Below are 19,103 nucleotides of genomic sequence, written 5' to 3' on the forward strand. Positions count from 1 at the left end.
ACTATGCTGACTGGATCATCATCGCCTTCCTCAGCATCCCCCACCAGTATTAGCATCAGCCAGCCCTACATTCGTGGTTGTGTACTTCATATGCTTCCTCCTGGAAGGAGCTGTGAACTTCATAGTGAAGCGGTTTGATCGAGTCAAAGACAAAAATCTCTGTTCCCTACCTGTATCCTGTCTGAGCAGATGGTGCTCTTTGTGCTCCTCTGTCAGCTCTACCAGTTCAACAAGAAACTGGATGGGCAGCCCCAGCGGTCCAGTGATGTGAGCTGGAGCAACAGACGCACCTGCTCGGTGTGCGGCTGGGACCAGCGGCTGACTGTGCCGTCCTATCCAGCTGCTGCTTGATGTGGCTGACACTGAGTGCCTGGCCTATGAAGCTATTGTAGGCTATTGTAGGGACTAAGAGTCTTGAAGACGCCTGTCTGGAGTGTTGGTGAGGGGCAGTGATGTGGCCCTCCTGCGTCAATGATCAAAACAGCAGGTCCTGCCTCTGTAGGGAGAAGGGCATCATCCCTGCCAGCATTAAAGGTGATATTAGTCTGGGTGTTTTATTTTTCTTTAAATTTTATTGTCTCAAGGGTAAAAATTACTGGGCAACTATATTTTTACATGGAAAGTTTCTTTTCAAAATTTTGTTGATGGGTGGTGTTGGATGGGTGCGTTGCTGATGCCACAGTCTAGGAAACTGTGTTGCTTGAGTTTGTGCTGCACAGACATGTGTTTCTATGTGTCAGCTGTTTTCTGATGCCACTTCCTGCTTCTCCAGGGCAAACACATAATATGATCTAAATAAATGTAAATATGCATGGATTTCTTAATTGTCTGGAATTTCTGGATACCATCAACCCTGCTATCAATCATAGATGAAGCCTTGCCCTGTCTCCTACAACTGTAATGCTCTTTTTTAACCTCAGTACAAAGATAAAAGGAAAAAAACCCACAAACCTGACATACGCTAATTGCTTCAAATTTTCTCAGAGCTGGGAAGGATGGAGCAGATTTTTATTCTCATGAAAGCCCCCATCTCTGGAAGCCCTTCCTGATGTCTCCCCACTCGCACCTTCCCCGGGCCCTGGGGGCATGGCCCAGCCCAAGACAGCTAGCAGTTGTGTCCCCAACACTAGACTTTCTGTCCCCTTAGCTCTTAAAGGACCAGACCCCGGAGAACTGTATTTGAGGGTGTGTGCCTGCGTGCACGCCCAGCGCGTGTTTGCCTCTGTATGTGCCTGTATGTCTGTGCTCACAGGTGCACTTGGACCAGCAGCCCTTATAATAACTGGTGGCCAGGAAGCCACCAATATTGTGCTTAGTCTCCTGTTCTCAGCCGCAAAGCCTCAGAGCCCAGCATCCTGGTGTCAGCAGGACCAGAGGGTCCCAAGGCAAGCAGAGCTGTCAGGGAGGGGAGGGGAAGGACCCCCCCCTCTTCTGCCCCTCGCTCCTGTACTGGGATGAAGCATGAGTTCTTCACCCGGGGGCAGGTGGGGTGGGTGGATGGGGAGGGCTCCAGGAGGTGGTTCCCATGACAGGCAAATCTTAAGAAGCAATGAAATAAAATTCATATTTTAAGGCAAGACAAGAAAACTTTATTTTGTTTTATTTTATTTTTTAGTTCCAAGAGGTTTATTTGAAACATGATTTTAATTTTTGGCCTGTGCATTATCAATAGCCATAATAATTTTAATCTCCTATATTTCCAATGTTTAGTTCATATTTTATATTTTGTTTCATATTTTATTTCATTGGTATAAATTCAATATATAATTTTTACAATAACACTTATAGCAGGGATTTTTGCTTTGCTCCTGATTTTTTTTTCATTTTATTTTATTTTTAAACTTTACAATATTGTATTGGTTTGCCAAACATCAAAATGAATCCACCACAGGTATACATGTGTTCCCCATCCTGAACCCTCCTCCCTCCTCCCTCCCCATACCATCCCTCTGGGTCGTCCCAGTTCACCAGCCCCAAGCACCCAGTATCCTGCATTGAACCTGGACTGGTGACTCGTTCTATATATGATATTATACGTATTTCAATGCCATCCTCCCAAATCATCCCACCCTCTCCCTCTCTCACAGAGTCCAAAAGACTGTTCTATACATCAGTGTCTCTTTTGCTGTCTCGTACACAGGGTTATTGTTACCACCTTTCTAAATTCCATATATATGCGTTAATATACTGTATTGGTGTTTTTCTTTCTGGCTTACTTCACTCTGTATAATAGGCTCCAGTTTCATCCACCTCATTAGAACTGATTCAAATGTTTTCTTTTTAATGGCTGAATAATACTCCATTGTGTATATGTACCACAGCTTTCCCATCCATTCATCTGCTGATGGACATCTAGGTTGCTTCCATGTCCTGGCTATTATAAACAGTGCTGCGATGAACATTGGGGTACATGTGTCTCTTTCCCTTCTGGTTTCCTCAGTGTGTATGCCCAGCAGTGGGATTGCTGGATCATAAGGCAGGTCTATTTCCAGTTTTTTAAAGAATCTCCACACTGTTCTCCATAGTGGCTGTACTAGTTTGCATTCCCACCAACAGTGTAAGAGGGTTCCCTTTTCTCCACACCCTCTCCAGCATTTATTGCTTGTAGACTTTTGGATCGCAGCCATTCTGACTGGTGTGAAATGGTACCTCATAGTGGTTTTGATTTGCATTTCTCTGATAATGAGTGATGTTGAGCATCTTTTCATGTGTTTGTTAGCCATCTGTATGTCTTCTTTGGAGAAATCAGCTCCTTTTTTAAAATTCCCCAGACAGTAGCTGGGATTGAAGGCATTCACCCCTGGCTTCCTCTAAGATGCCCTCTAGGCAGTGGGTGTTCAGTGAGCCTGCAAAAATCCTGGAGCCACTCTCAGGTGGGGCTGAGCACCAGGTAGGGCCCAGGGATCCAGGGTCTCTGCTTCAAGACTCTCGCCCACTAGGAATTATTGACCTCTAGAGAATTTTTTCGACGTAATGGGGATGTAGCCTATATATCCCCCTCCATTGGGAGAAACGGGGCCCAATGACTAGCTACCCACCCCCACCCCCAAATGCATATACAACTAAGGCACCACCAGGGGACAGACACACTTTGACAATGAGGCCCCTCCCGAGGCCCAGGGTGTGACCGCTGCACAGAGGGCCGTGTGCTGTGGAGTCAGCACCTCAGGAGGTGGGAGGGGGCGGTGGGCAGAGGAGGAAGGAGTCTCAGGTCCTGATGGATCAGAAGAAGGAAAATGGGGAGAGGTGGTCAGGACACCGGAGACGAGAAAACCAAGGATGACCAGAAAAGGGGCAAAAAGCAGAAAATGCAGAAAAGATGAGAAAGAGACAAAACAGGACGTGGGCAACCAAAGAAAACAGGAAGGAGACAGAGCAGAAAGAGGAAAGGAAACAGAAAAGAGAGTGAGATGAAAGGGGAAGGATGTGAGGAGGGAGAGAGGGAGCCAGGAAGAGGGCATCAGAGGAATCCAAACTCTGTGAAGATACTGAATGGGAGCAAAGAGAGTCTGGAGCACTGGAGATATCCTCAGTCCCCACAGAAAGCTGGCAGGCCTAGTACAGCAGCTCAACCATGTAAACCAGCAGGCTGACGGCTGTCAGGATGGCCACAGCCAGTCGCTGGTCTCAGGTGCACACGCAGACTGTAGGGGAGGTCATTGATGCAGTCCTCGTCACTGGACCAATGAGGGTGCCCGTCAAACTCCTCACTGAACTGATAGAGCAGCCAGAGGACGAGAGCGCTAATGTAGAAAAGGACAGAGCCGGGTCACCACAACCTGGAAGATGGGCAGGGGGTGAGTAGATGTCCTCCCAGTCATCCAGCTTCAGCAGCATGGCCACGGCTGCTGGGATGAAGCAGACAGAGCAACGGCCACGCACCACTCCAGGGCCGACTGGTGCAGGTACAGGGAGGTGTTGCTGAGGAAGGCGAAGATGATACAGTCCACGAAAGTCTCCAGCACCTTCAGCAGGCCTGGCACAGTGTGAATGTAGCCGGAAATCTCCTTGAACACACAGTAGACCCTCGTCCAAGCCACGTCTATGATATACAGCAGAGATGCGAGACAGGAAAAAGCAGTAGCAGCGACAGCCCGGTTCTGATGAGGGACGTAAGGCAGGAATTGGACGTAGGTGATGGAGTAGATGATGCAGGCTGAGAGGCAGAGGAGGGCGGCGTAATAGGTGTAGGTGTCGAGGAGGTGGTACCAGAGACAGGAAGCCGGGACCAGAGCTTACATAACTCAACAATGAAGATGATGAGAGTCATGGCCAAACAAAAGCACCAGATGGCCAAGGGCCAGTTACTTATGGCCCCCACTTCCCAATGCCCATGCTGGTCACCAGTGAGAAGGCCACACTGGTGGAGAGCATTTGCAGCAGGCGGAGGAAGTGGAATGTGGTGTCCAAGGTCTGGGGATGTCAACCTGGTGGAATGGTGTTATGACGGTCAGGCAGCTCACGGACACTGGTAAGGTAGTGATCTTCACTGGGGACCACCCAGAGAATGATCCAGCTCCAGAGGTGAATTGAGTCAGATGCCTAGAAAAGGCTCAGGGCCCTGTGAGGACTGAGGCTCAGGATCCATGGAGTTTGAACCAATGACTCAGACACCTGGTAACAGCACAGCTGCTCTACAGTTACTCTCCCCTCCCATCAGCCTTGGCCTTGTCAGGAGACTTGTCTTATCTCACAGATGGGTTGGGTCTGGCCACAAAGCCATGCACATTTTTTCACACATTGTGCCATTATCTACAGAGACACAGGGTACTCTGATCGTTTCCTACAACCTCAAATCTTCATTATACTCAAAATTGGAAAAGATTTTTTAAAAAGCTGTTTGGTAACCAAGTTTCACCTGAACAGACATGAGACAATTATGGTCTTTGTTTATTTCACTTAGTGTGAATGTTCAAAAGTGCAGTTACAGAAACACTAATGCCTTTGCTTAAAAGGTGCATTAGACACCAGTAGGGTGTTAGGTCCAATAGAGAAGATGCATCAAGTTACATGACTGATGCTAAAAAATTCTGATTCTGTAGCAATCTGACCTCAGGGGTTTCAGAAAAGGGATTGTGGATTGTCCTGCTAACCCCATTTTACAGATGGGAAAACCAAGGCTCCAGGAGTCAAGTGTCTTCCCTAGTTTGAAAGGGGAGGAGTGGAAATCCCTGATAAAAATAAAAAGCCGTGGGTTTGAACACTATGCTCTACAGCCCAGCAGGTCAACCAGGCCCGTGGGTGGGAGCCCAGGACCAAAGCTCGGGGCTCTGGGACCCAGGACCCACCTTCAGGGCCACAGCCTCCTTCCACAGCACCTGAAGACACACATGTCCCAGCCTGTCCTCCCTGCAGCATCACTAGAAGGAGCTGCCATCTGAGGGACACAGCCTCACCTGGACGAGGGCAGCTCCAGGGGTGAACAGGGAGGAGCCGTGGGGTGAGAGCAAGGCCGTGGGGATGAGATGACATGGGAAGTAGGGACTGTTGTGAATCCCCTCCCCCAATTTGCCTCAGCATGTGACTGTTTCCCTTTGGGAAAGGAGACCCCCACCCAGCATGACTCCAAGGTATAGTGTCATAGGGGAACCACAGAATAAATTAACATAATGTCTGTCTCTTAAACTCCAAAGCTGCCATCCAGGTGGGAGTCTAGAAAGATCTAGGAGTAGCGCTACCTGAGTGAGGATTTTCCTGGCCTGGGAAACTGGTGAGCAGCTTGCAAGCCAGGGAAGAAGGGATTGGAAATGAACAAGGATACTCTGTCTGATGCTGATGTGGAATCTTTCAGGGCATCCAGGGAGGGTGTGGAGGGACGAATGACCCTTCATCAGGTCTCCACAAAATTATCACCCAAACCTGCGCATCAGCCCACGTTGGGTGATGGCTTGAAAAAAATCCTGATGAACAATTTCCACTATTTTTGTGGATCATCTCCATGTAGAAGGGTGGCAGTTGACCAGTTTAGCAGGTCTGAGGTGGAAAACAGAATATAAGAACAATAATAGCCTATTGGCTGTCCTCAAACCTCCTGCAGGGAGTTGTCTTAGTGAAAATCCATCCCCTCCCTGCCTCTCCCTGATAGGAGACCCACTGCAGGTAAACTCAGTGCCCTTTGGGGTCTTAAAGGGAGAGACTACTTCAGACCCCTTGTCCGCCTGCTGGGGGAGACTCAGGCTCTGCCCTGCCCCCACACTAGAACTCCTCCTCCTTCCAGGCACAGGTGGGAGGGGGGGTGTGTGGGGAAAGACCCCGGGGCAGCCCCAGCCTCTTTTACCATTAATTTAGGGCCCTTGTTGGAAGAATCCTTAGTATAAGAAACAAGGAGGCCTGCACATGGAATTTCCTACCATTTACCAGATCATGGTCAAGTCAGTTCTAACTTGCAAAATAGTGGAGGAATTTAGAGACACATTCAGGGGCCACCATTCTTCAGAATTGAAAACATACATGGGAAGCCTGGCTTATAATTTAAAAAAACACTTTTTTCTTGGTTACAGGGTCATAGTCTAGTTTTGCCAACCTGCCAAGATGCCTCCCTATGAAGTTCTAGAAGGCACTTCACTTGCTCCCCCAGAACGGAATTCAAACAAAGCAATTCTGCCTCAAGGAGAGACTCGTACAGAATCCCAAGCAAGCCACTTCCCACTCCTGCAGTGTCCAAGTTGACCCCAAAGTCCCAAAGGGCAAAGATTATTCCCAAATGGGTGAGAATGGGGGGATCCACGGGTGCACAGCCCTCTACTCACTCGGTCAAGAGCACGGCTGCTCCTTCAGAGGCCAGTTTCCGTCTCTCAACAGAAAGTGAACGCAGGCTGTGAGCGAGGAGTAGGAGGGACAAGCAAGTTCCTGAAACTAGCAAGTTCTGCTTCTGCTTGAAAATACCTATAGATCCTCCCCAACCTTCTCAGCCTCACCCCTCTCCTCGCCCCAGAAGGAGGTGGAGGGGCTGAGCCTAGGGGACCTGATTCCTGCTAGTCTCGATTGTGCGTTGCTTAAGAAGCCAATACATTGACATGAATCCGCCACGTGTCAATGTGTGGCAAAACCAATACAATATTGTAAAGTAATTAGCCTCCAATTAAAATAAATAAATTTACATTAAAAAAAAAAAGAAGAAGAAGCCAATACAGAGAGACAAGCGTTGGGTAGAAGAAAAGTAGCTTTATCTTAAGGAAGCCAGCCACCAGGGGAGAAGGTTTTTTACTACTCAGAAGAATCAACTCCCAACACAGCAAGGCTCAGCCAGGGGAACTTACACGGAGGGGAGCAAGAAATGGCTGCAGGCTGCACACTGGGGGTGTGATGCACTTCTTTTTTTTGAACACTTGACAGTAACCAGGAACCAGAAACCATCTTGCTGGAGTGAGACCGTGAGTGTGGTCCTTATATTGTTAGGATTGGTGGTTGTATCTTTCTGGAAAAACAAAGACAGAAACAGAACTAAAGAGACAGAGTGAAACTGAACCAGTCCATCAAAACCCGGAGCTGTTTTTTAATCATTCACAAGCCTTTGGTTTTAAAACCAGTAAGGTTACACCTCCAGTGCTGGTGACCTGCCTGACCGTCACCGTCACCACGAGAACCTCCTCAGGCCTGGGCTCCAGGACCGCGGGCTTCTTCCTCCACCTGGGGCAGCTGCTCTCCGCCTGCGTGCCCTCCTTGCTGGTGGCCAGCATGGACACTTGGAGTGAGTGCGCAGTTAACTGGTCTGTGTTCCTGTGGTGCTTCTGCTTCGGTGGGACCCTCACCGTCTTCATAGTGGACTTGTGTGGGCTCCAATCCCACTTCCCCTTGTCCTGCTATGACGTTCTCTACCACTATGCCTTCTATTTCACCCAATTCTGTCTCTTTGTCTCCATTATTTTCACCACAAACTATGTTCAGTTCTTGCCTCAGAGCCACACCCAGAACCAGGCCATCTCGGCCACTGCCTTCTCCTGCATCAGTACTGTGCTTTACGCCACCGCAGGGGCCTGGACCTGCGCCCTGGCTGGCGACACATCCTGCTTTGTGCCTGCTGGTCCAGGCGTGCTCGAAAGACTGTTGATCTTCCTGCTCTTGTCCTTTGGCTTTAATTTTCAGCACCATTATCAACTGCAACAGCCGTTTCCAGTACGCATTTGCCATGGTGAGACAAACGATCCTGTGCTCCGTCTGCTTCTACCTGGGGATGATGTCCACCCTGTTGCTCGAAGATGACAATGAAACACGGACACCTGTCTATTATCCTTTACTGTAAAAGGAGACCATGTTTCCATCCTCCTCTATACCAGCGGTCTGATCTCTGGTCACTCTGCCCCTTTCATGAGAAGTTGGGTGGGCTGCCTCTGTGGTCCAGCGATGTGACCTGCTGTGATTTAAAAAAAGAGGAAAAAAAAAACCCTCACCTGCTCTGTGTGCGTCTGGGATGAATGCTGGACTGTGGCTGTCTTGACAGCCGCTAACCTGCTGATTTACTTGGCTGACCTGCTGTACATGGCCTTGGAGGCTTTGTAGGGACCAAGGATGGGTCCCGGGGCTCCCTATTTCTCTTCTCACCTGCAGGTTCTTCACTGAGCTCTGATGTTCTCTTCCTGCTTCCCTCTCTGCCCTCTCACATCCTTCCCCATTCATCTCCCTCCCTTTTCATTTCCTTCCCTCCTTCTGCTCTGTCTCTCTGTTTACCTTGTTAGCTGCCTTCTATTTCCACTCTCATCTTTTCTATATTTTCTGCTTTTTTCCCCTCTTCTGGTCATCCTTTTTTTATTCCTCATCACCTAAAGGAAAAAAACCCTAGATATTCATTGGAAGGACTGATGCTGAAGCGCCAATACTTTGGCCACTTGACGTGAAGAGCTGACTCATTGGAAAAGACCCTGATGATGGGAAAGATTGAGAGCAAGAAGGGAAGGGCACAGCAGAGGATGAGATGGTTGGATGGCATCATCAACTCAATGGACATGAGTTTGAGCAAACCTCGGGAGACAGTGAAGGACAGGGAAGCCTGGTGTGCCACATGGGGTCACAGAATCAGACAGGACTTAGTGACTGAACAGTAGCAACAGCATGTGTCCTGACCACCTCTCCCCATCTTCCTTCTTCTGATCTATCAGGACCTGAGACTCTTTCCTTCTCTGCCCACCGCCCCCTCCCACCTCCTAAGGTGCAGACTCCACAGCACACAGCCCTCTGTGTGATTTGGCCCCCCATCTCCCCTGGGAGGGGAGTGTACAGGGCACCTGCCCTTTAACTTAAACTAAAATCTCTGGAGGTCTGTAATTTTCAGTGGCAGGAGTCTTGAAGCAGAGACCCTGGTCCCTGGGCCCCACCCGGTGCTCCAGGTGGGGTGCTCCAGCCCCACCTGAGATTGGCTCCAGAATTTTTGCAGGCTCACTAAACACCCGCTGCCTAGAGGCCATCTTAGAGGAAGCCAGGGTGCCGGGGTGCAGCCCTGATTGGATTCAGGGATTCCCTCGGGAGGAAGGTGTTGGAGAAAAGGATAGAAATAAAGAAAGAGATAAGGAAAGAATTTTGCAGTTAAGAAAATAGAGGAGAGAAAAGAGGCTGATATTCCTTGGTTTACGCAGAAAGCCAATAAAGCCCCAGCACAGGACTTGCTCTGTTCACGTAGGCCACAGATGCCCTCTCAAATAGCAGAAGGTGCCCCACCTTAGGCACCTTCTCGAGTGGGTCTTAGAAGCCCAGGCAGGAAAGTGAACACAGAGGGCCCCTGCGCTCCAGGGAATCAGCCTGAAAAGGAAGAAGAAAGAGAAAGAACGACATGGGGAGACCAAGCTTTGGTGAGCAAGGCCCACAACTTTATTTTCCAAAGTAGCTTTTATACCTTAAGTTGTGCATAGAGGATAATGGGGGGTGGGGTGGGTGGGTAGAGTCATGCAAGGTCGGCAGTCCTTGATCCTTATCGAAGCCAGGCTTTCTTTCTGCAAACTTACCATATGCAAAAGCTTTAGGTGATTTACATCATCTTCTGGCCAGGAGACCTGTTAACATTTTATGACCCTTTCTTCAGAAAACTTATTTTTCTCTAAAGGTGATTATTCTAAAGTCAGGCGCCACCCTCTGAAAGCATTAGATAAAGTTGCATTCCTATAGGGCAAAAGTGTGGAGGTCTATAACAAGAAAAGAATTAACTCAAGGGTCCAAGGTTACAAACATTAAAGCTACTACTTACATTTCTATACACGAACTATATTAATCAATACACTCCCAGGGACACAGTAGGTAAGGGATATGGAAACTTGGCAGCAAGCATTAGTTCAACAAAGAAATCCTCTACTAGTTCTATTCTAACAATTTTAACTCTCTGAGAAGCTCTGCATTGTTAGAATATCTTAAGCTTCCTGTGCCTCTCGTGGTTGGGAGGCTGTGAACAATCAAATGCGTAGCTGCAGGAGTCCGAACAAACCTGTCAGGCAAGCTAGAAAGTCATCAGAGGGATTTGAATTGAAACACTCCTATTATGCCCAGGAGAATTATTAACTAGAGCTCTAAGTTAATTTTCTTCAGGGAAAGGTGGTCGGGGATAGCCCCCCATTAATGTCAGGGGAGTTGGTAAAAGTCATAAAATAGTAAAACAGACAGATTCTGGTTTGGGGGTAGACGCTCAGGCAGGTCCAGGGTTGGGGGGGGTGTGGTTCGAGCTCTGACTCGCCTTGCCCATCAGAGCTCTCCCGCATGACCTTGTCATGGGTGGGGACTCCCATGCTGGCTCCTGGCACCAGGGGTAGATACTGTCCATCCCAGCTACTCTCTGGGGAATTAAAAAAAAGAGCTGGTGAAGAACCACAGAGACTTGAAGACACTTGCCTGCAGTGTTGTTGAGGGGCAGCGATGTGGCCCTCCTGCCTCAGTGATAAAACAGCTCATTTTGCCTCTGCAGGGAGAAGAGCATGGCCCTGTCAACCTTAAGGTGATGTTAGTCTGGGATATTTTCTTTTCCTTTTTATTGTCTCAAGAGCAAAAATTATGGGGAGATTATATTTTGTATGGAAAGTTTCTTTCCAAAGTTTTGTTTGGGGGGTGGTGTTGGGTGGATGAGTATTGCTGCTGCTATTGTTGAAGAACCTGCATTTCTTGGGTGTGTGCTGTACACACGTGTGTTTCTATGTGCCAGCTGCTTTCTGTTGTTGCTTCCTGCTTCTCTGGGACCCACCTGTTATATAATCTAAGTAAATGTAAATATACATATATTTTTTAATTCTCTGGAATTTCTGGATACCATCAAACCCTGCTGTTCATAGAGAGAAACCTGTCCTTTCTCCCAAATCTATAATGTTCTTTTTTAAACCTCAACACAAATATAAAAGAAAAAAGCACAAATCAACATATCCTAATTGCCCCAAATTTTCTTAGAACTCAGAAAAACTGGGCAGGTTTTTATTCTCACCCAAATCCCCATCTCTGGGAGCCCTTCCCAATGTCTCCCTACTCCCACCTTTCCTGAGAACCTAGGGGCATGGTCCAGCCCAAGACAACTAGCAGTTGTGCCCCCAACACTAGACTTTCTGTCCCCTTACCTCTTGGAGGACCAGACCCTGGATAACTGTATTTAAGGATGCATGCCTGCGTGCATGCCCAGTGTGTGTTTTCCTGTGTATGTGCCTGTATGTCTGTGCTCACACATGCATTGAGACCAGGAACCTTTAAAATAATTGATGGCCAGGAAGACACCACAATCCTTGTTCTTCTTCTGCTCTCAGCCACAAAGCCTCAGAGCCCAGCATCCTGGCGTCACCAGGCCCAGAGGGGCCCCAGGCAAGCAGAGCTGCGGGGGAGGGGAGGGGAAGGCCCCCCGCTGCTGCCCCTGGCTCCTGTACTGGGATGAAGCATGAGCTCTTCACCCGGGGACAGGTGCGGTGGATGGGGAGGACTCCCAGGAGGCGAATCTTATGGAACAATGTAATAAGACTCATATTTTAAGGCAAGACAAAAAGCATATCAACATAAAAATTTTCTCTGCCCATCTGGGCCTCCTCCATCCCCTCTAGTGTGCACTGCAGTATGTGTTAACCAGCCCTCCTAAGAGCGGAGATACCTGAACCATCAAGACCAGTTTGGTTCTTCTACACCAGCCGTGTTAACTTTTATAACACCGCCTGCTTATGACCTTATTAATGTCAGTAGCTCTTAATATATTGCTTGTATTTTGCCATTTTACAAGAGTATTGTTTCTTGCATTAACAGATGTAACACTGAGCCTAGACAAAAATGATGATGACCAGGTGACTTGAAACCCTTGAGCTCATATACAGTTCTATCAGATTGTATTGCAGTAGTGTGACTCTAGATATGAGAAGAAACAAGAAGAGGGAAATATTTCTTGGAGCTGACAAGACGAGTAGCACACGCGATCCTCAGGATTTTGGCTACTGTTACCAAGACTAGATGAGTACTTGCACACTGAGCGGTTTTTCAATTATCCTTGTCCAACCTGGGAATGAGCACTCCTAGAGCCCGGGGACAACATGGTCAAAATTCCCCCCAAATCTTGGTTGAAATTAAGATGGAAATGGAGGAGATTGTGTGATAAAAAATGCTGCCCGCCACACAGCTCTACAAGCACCAAGTCACTAGCCACTGCAGTCACTGACCTACAGTCCACCCTGAAAGGAAGTCACGGAGAACGTCAGGATCAGGTACTTTGTGCTCTGGGAAAACTGGCAGAACCGACCCTCAGACACTTAGACAATTTAAGGAGACTTTCAATGAACCCAGTTCCTTGCATCTTCCCATACTTAGAAAGCACCAAAAACATTAATTCAGATATCTCTTCCTCATGGGTGAAGTAACCTTCTACAAGCTGTGTACTGGTTGCATGTCCCCCTTTCCCCAAGTCATATACACACAGTCCTCCCTGCTTCCTTAGTATAGTTTTCAGAGCTTCCTGAGACTGTATCCCCAAATATAATCCTCAAGTTGGCTTCAATAAAATTTCCATTTATTTTTTAGGTTGACTACTGACTCATTTTTCATCCACAAATGCATGTATGCATTGACCTTACCAAGTCTGCATGCAGGAATCTCTAAGGCTTAGGGCAGCATTGACTGAACATAGTACTACCATGTGCCAGACTGAGCTCTGGTCTCAGTTCAGGGTTGAGGTGGTGTAGATATGTCAGGGGAAGGGTCCTGAGATGGCCAAGAGGAACTGGGAGAAGTTCTCAGTGGCTGGAGGGAGGGAGGTGAGGAGGCAGAAGAGGTAGAAAGGGGTCTGAGCTTGCAGGGCTTTGGCTTGATCTTTTGGAATTTGTGTATCATACTAAGGGAGCAAACAGAAGCTTTCAGGTACCTTAGTTTGACTTTACTCCACTCAGTTTTAATTTGCATTGCAATTACTCCAAAGTAGACATTGAAGAAAAGAATGAAAATAGAAGCTTATGGCAGGCATCTGGGTAAGGGGATGGGTGGATGTGGACCAGGTGGCTCTAGAGATGAAGAGTGGGTGGGTTCAGGAGTATTTTGTGAAGAGCATCTGTGAAGGTGGTGACATCGACTGAGACGGGAAAGATGAGGATCAATGTCGGGGGTGGGGCAGGGTGCTAAAGTGGTGGGATTGGACTTGGTGGATGTGAGGTGTCCTGAGCCACCCAGAGGGCGAGATCAGAAAGCATTTGGGCACAATTCTGGGTCTTAATAGCGATCAGCTCCAGAGGCAGGAACTGGGGAGTTGTCATCATATGGCGTGTTCACTTCATTCAATATCTTCTTAAGTGTCACGTTCATAGAGCATCCTGACCTCAACCTACCTATTAATAAAATAGCAGTTTTGCCCAACCCCCACCCCCAACTCCAATAACTCTCTCTTCACCTGTTTTCCCTTTATCATGGCATTTATCACCCAGTGACCTAATACATATTGGTTTGCACTCTCCATCTCCTGTACTACAATGTAAGCTCCATGAAGGCAGAATTACTGGTTCTTTTCTCTACTCTCTGTGCAGTGCCTAGAACGGTGCATGGCACACACTCTGTACACAACATCATTTGTCAACTGAGTGAAATCTTAAAGCTATCGGCCTGGATGAGGACGAGAAGGTGCACAGAGAAGAGATGGTCTAAGTGGACCTGAGATACTCAGACAATGAGAGAAGAGGAGGAGGGGAAGGGACAGACAGAAGGACCATCACTCCAGACAAGGTTTCCTGACTCAGGTGAACTGCGGGGAGAGATCCATTTCTTAATAAATTTCATCCCTCTAGAAGCACGTGAGCCAGGCCTCAGGTGCAGGTGAGAGACGAGCACGTGTATCTGGAGGGGTCCCAAGGAGACGCGGAGGCAGGAGCCTAGGCTGCCTCCCTGAGCTCCGGCTGGTTCCCCCTTTCTTAGCCTCCCTTCCCAGAGTACTCAGTGGGTGGTGCCCAGAGGGAGGGGCGGGGCCCTGGGAGCACCTTGGACGAGCCGGAGATGTCAAGGGAGCAGAAGGGAGAGGTGAGGTTACAGCTGCCCCTGGGGCATCAAGTGTCAGTAATCATGGCCCCTCCCCTCATCAAGACCAGTTGAATATTTGCTCCCAAATATTTCATAAATCTGCCCCTGCCCTCCACCCCTGAAGTGTCTTTCCTCAAGGTCCATCATCTCATATGTGGGCTGTACAATCAGCCTCCAAACTGGCCGCCCAGCTTCTTGGTGGACTTGATTCAGTTTTTCTCCTACAACCAGAGTTTTAATTCCAGAGTGGGCCTCCGATGGATCAGCCCTTCCTTACAGAATGTCAGTGAGGCTCATCACTTACAGCTAAAATCCAACCTATGTGTCTGGAGTTCAGTCCGTCCACAGTGGGCCCCGTCCGCTGCTCCTGCAGCACCACTGGTGTCTTTATAGGAGAAGGACAGAGAGTTTACACACAGGGTTGAGAGAAGATGAGCATGTGGAGGGGGAGGCGGAGATGCCCCCAAAGCAAAGGGGCCTCCAGAAGCTAAAGGAGCCTAGGATGGACCCTGCCCTGGAAGATCAGAGACAGCAAAGCTCTGCTGACCTTGATTTCAAATTTCTGCCCTCCAGAACTGTGAGAAAATATAATTCTGTTGTGCTAAGCCTCCAAACTTGTGCTAACTTACTGCAGTTTCCCTAGGAAACCAAACTGCATTTCCAGAAGTGGAGCCCCTGGAGAGGACCAGCTGCACATGTCGGGGGCTGGTGGAAAAGCAAGATGCTGTGCGATGACAGGGCTCCACTGACATGGGGCTCAGGGAGCTTTGTGAGTCCAGGGAGGTTCTCAGGAGTGCTCTGTGTTTCTCTTTCCAGCCTCAGCTTGTCCCAGGGTTTAAAATCAGCAAAGGTGACAAGGCCCCTGATGGCAGGAGGCTGTCTGGGGCTCAGGGTGCTGGCCCTTCAGCCCTGGGGGCCTCTCAGCAAATAGTCCCTTGGAAACAGGGCAGCTGTGCCTGAGGAGGGGGTGGGGTGGGAGGGGCCTTACTCCCCCAACACTGGACCCTGGAGGAGCCCCTGTGTGAGCAGGACTGCAACCCTGGCTGGCGGGACTGTTTTGGGCAGATGACCTCGGCAATTCCATGGTCTCCATGGTTCCTGCCACTCTGGCCACATGTCCCTGTCACAGCCCTGAAACCCTGTTTCAGGTTGGCTCCATGCCTATATCCCTTCTGGGTCAGAAGACACCTACTGGGCTGCCCCAGGGCCACTGGGACCCTGGAATCACCCCCTGGGTCTGCACATCTCCACTCTATTCCCGCCCCTCACCCCAGCCCCAGTCCCAGATGCATCCTCAACATGTCCCTTCTTGGGGGTCCAGAAGGTGCCTCCCCTTTCAGCTCCTTCCCTTAAAAGGGGCCGATCATCCATCCACCCCCACCCCCTCCCTGGGATGCCCTGAAAGTCTCCCCATCAGCATCAGACACAGCATCCTTGTTCATTTCTAATCCTTTCTTCCCAGCTTGGAAGCTGCTAAGCAGTCTGCCAGGCCAAGAAAATCCTCACTCAAATAAGACTACTCCTAGATTCTTCCAGATTCGCACCTGGATGGCAGCTTTGGAGCTAGAGACAGACATTATGTTAACTTATTCTGTGGTTCCCCCATGACGCTCGACCTTGGAGTCATGCTGGGTTGGGGTCCCCTGTCCCAATGGGAAACAGTCACATGCGAAGGCAAAACTGGTGGGAGGGGATGCACAACAGTCCTTACTTTCCATGTCATCCTGTCCCCACGGCCTTGCTGTCACACCATGGCTCCTCCCTGTTCACCCCTGGAGCTGCCCTCCTCTGGGTGGGGCTGTGTCCCTCAGATGGCAGTTCCTTCTGGTGACAGCTGCAGGGAGGAGAGGCTGGGACACGTGTGTCTTCAGGTTGCTGTGGAAGGAAACTGTGGCCCTGAAGGGGTGTCCTGGGTCCCAGAGCCCTGAGCTTTGGTCCTGGGCTCCAACCCATGGACCACGGAAGCGTCAGCAGGACCCATGGGTTGTAGAGCCAAGGGTTCACACCCACAACTTTGGTAGTTTCATATGGAGTTTCCATTTCCCAGTCATGCCACCTTAGGGAAGGCACTTGATTCCCCAGCCTTAGTTTTCTCATCAGTAAAAATGGGATTAGCAGTACAATCCACAAACGTTTTTCTGAAACCGTTGGGGTCAGATATGCTCCAGAATTCAGAATTGTTCACCTTCAGACAGGTGACACGGTGCATCTACTGTACATGACATCACAACCCACTGGGGTCTGAAAGCAGCTTGTTATCAAACACAGGAGTCTTTAGTTGCATAAACAACTAAATATGCAACTGCACTTTTGAATATTCACAATAAGTGAATTAAATAGACCATAAATTGTCTCATGTCTGTTCATGTCAAGTTTTGTAACCAAAGGAACTTTTAAAAATTCTTTTTCTATTTCCAGAGCCTGGAAGGGTTGTGGTTGCAGATAGTGACCATCCTACCCTGCTGCTACTGCTGCTGCTTAGCCGCTTCAGTCGTGTCCGACTCTGTGTGACCCCATAGACGGCAGCCCACCAGGCTCCCCTGTCCCTGGGATTCTCCAGGCAAGAACACTGGAGTGGGTTGCCATTTCCTTCTCCAGTTCATGAAAGTGAAAAGTGAAAGTGAAGTCGCTCAGTCGTGCCTGACTCTTAGGGACCCCATGGACTGGAGCCTACCAGGCTCCTCTGTCCAGGGGATTTTCCAGGCAAGAGTACTGGAGTGATGTGCCATTGCCTTCTCCACCATCCTACCCTATTTGTCTATAAATAATAGCACACAGCACAAAGAAATAAAAAAGTGTTCATAGTTTGAGGCCAGACCAAACATGGCTGTAAAGTTTGGGATAAAACAAGTCTCTTAATAAGGTTAAGGGTGATGGGTGGGGAGAATCACTCTGGAGCGGCTGTGCTGTTACCCAAGTGTCTGAGCCATTGGTTCCAACTCCACAGATCCTGAGCCTTAGTCACTCCAGGCTCCGCAGCCTTTTCCAGGCATCTGACTTATTCAGCCTTCAGAGCTGGCTCTTTCTCTGGTAGGTCCTTGGTGAAGACCACTGCCGTACTGGTGACTGTGACCTGCCTGACCATCACAGCACCATGCCCACCTGGTCGACATCCCCAGAAGATGGGCCTTGTGTGTCGTGGCTGCTGCCTTCGCCTGCCATAGCTCTTTTCCTCCTGTGGAGCTTTCTCCCTGGTGACTGACATGGGCATTGGAAAGGGGGCCATAGGTAACTGGTCCTGTGCATCTGGGGCCTTGTTTCGCTGTGACCCTCGTCACCTCCATCGCTAAGTTATGTAAGGTCCAATCCTGCTTTCCTTTCTTTTGGAACAATTTCCCCATCACCAATGCCTGCTTGCTACTTGGCCCTCTTCTGCCTCTCAGTTTCCATCATCTACTCTGTCGCTTACATCCAGTTCTTGCCTTATGGTCCTCACCCAGACTGGGCCATTGCCGCCACTGCATTCTCTTGCATCGAATCTGTGCTGTATGCCGTGGAAGTGGCCTGCATGTGAAATGGCTACAAGATCACAAATACCACCTGCTATGTGCTCACTGTGCCAGGCCTGCTGAAGGTGCTAGAGACCTTCATGGCGGGTGTCATCTTCGCCTTTCTTAGCAACTCCTCCCTGTACCTGCACCAGCCGGCCCTGGAGTGGTGCGTGGCCGTGTACTCCATCTGCTTCATCCTGGCAACAGTGACCACCCTGTTGAACCTGGGTGAATGGGAACACAGGCTGCCTGTCGAGGCTGTGATCACGATGCTCTCCGTCCTCCTCTATGTCAGTGCCCTGGTCCTCTGGCCACTCTACCAGTTCAGCAAGGAGCTTGGCAGGCAGCCCCAGAGGTCCAGCAATGGGGACTGCAGGAACGAGCTCACCTACAACGTGTGCTCCTGGGACCAGCGCCTGGCTGTCGCCGTCCTGACAGCCGCCAACCTGCTGGTTTACGTGGCTGACCTGGGGTACTGGGCCCGCCAGGTTCTGTAGGGACTGAGGACTAGCCCAGGGACTCCTGATCCTCTGCTCACAAAGGTATCCTTACCGAGCTCTGATGTCCCCTGATGCCCTCTTCCTGGCTCGCTCTCTCTCTCCTCACATCCTTCCCCATTCATCTCACTCTCTTTTCTGTTTCCTTCTCTCCTGCTGCTCTGTCTCCTTCCTGGTTTGTGTGGTGGCCACACTGTTTCGCCTCTTTTTCTTGCTGCTCTCATCTATTCTACATTTTGTGTTTTTTAAACCCTTTTCTGGGTGTCATTGTTTTTTCTTCTCCTGTGTCCTGACCATCTCTCCCCATTTTCCTTCTTCTGACCCATCAGGACCTGAGACTTCTTCCTTCTCTGCCCACCGCCCCCTCCCGCCTCCTAAGGTGCTAACTCTACAGCACACAGCCCTCTGTGCAGCTGTTCACACCCTGGGCCTCTGGAGGGGTCTCGTTGCCAAAGCATGTCTGTCCCCCTGGGGGTGTCTTAGTTGGGGTGTGTGTGTGTAGGTTTGGGAGTGGAGTGGGTAATGAGGGATTGTGTCCCCTTTCTCCCAGTAGAGGGTGGTGTATAGTGCCCTTCCCCTTCAACTAAAAACAAACAAACAAACAAACACCCTCTTGCCTTCAGTAATTTACTAAACAGGAGTCTTGAAGCAGAGACCCTGGATTCCTGGGCCCCAGTTGATGCTC

General features: G+C 49.4%; 1 pseudogene; it reads left to right on the forward strand.

Moving 5' to 3' along the window:
• Nucleotides 1-4,443: 4,443 nt before the first annotated feature.
• LOC123465219 lies at nt 4,444-18,418 on the forward strand (annotated as a pseudogene).
• The last annotated feature ends 685 nt before the right edge of the window (nt 18,419-19,103 follow it).

This window comes from Bubalus bubalis, chromosome 20 (genome assembly GCF_019923935.1).
Source record: "Bubalus bubalis isolate 160015118507 breed Murrah chromosome 20, NDDB_SH_1, whole genome shotgun sequence".
NCBI lineage: Eukaryota > Metazoa > Chordata > Mammalia > Artiodactyla > Bovidae > Bubalus > Bubalus bubalis.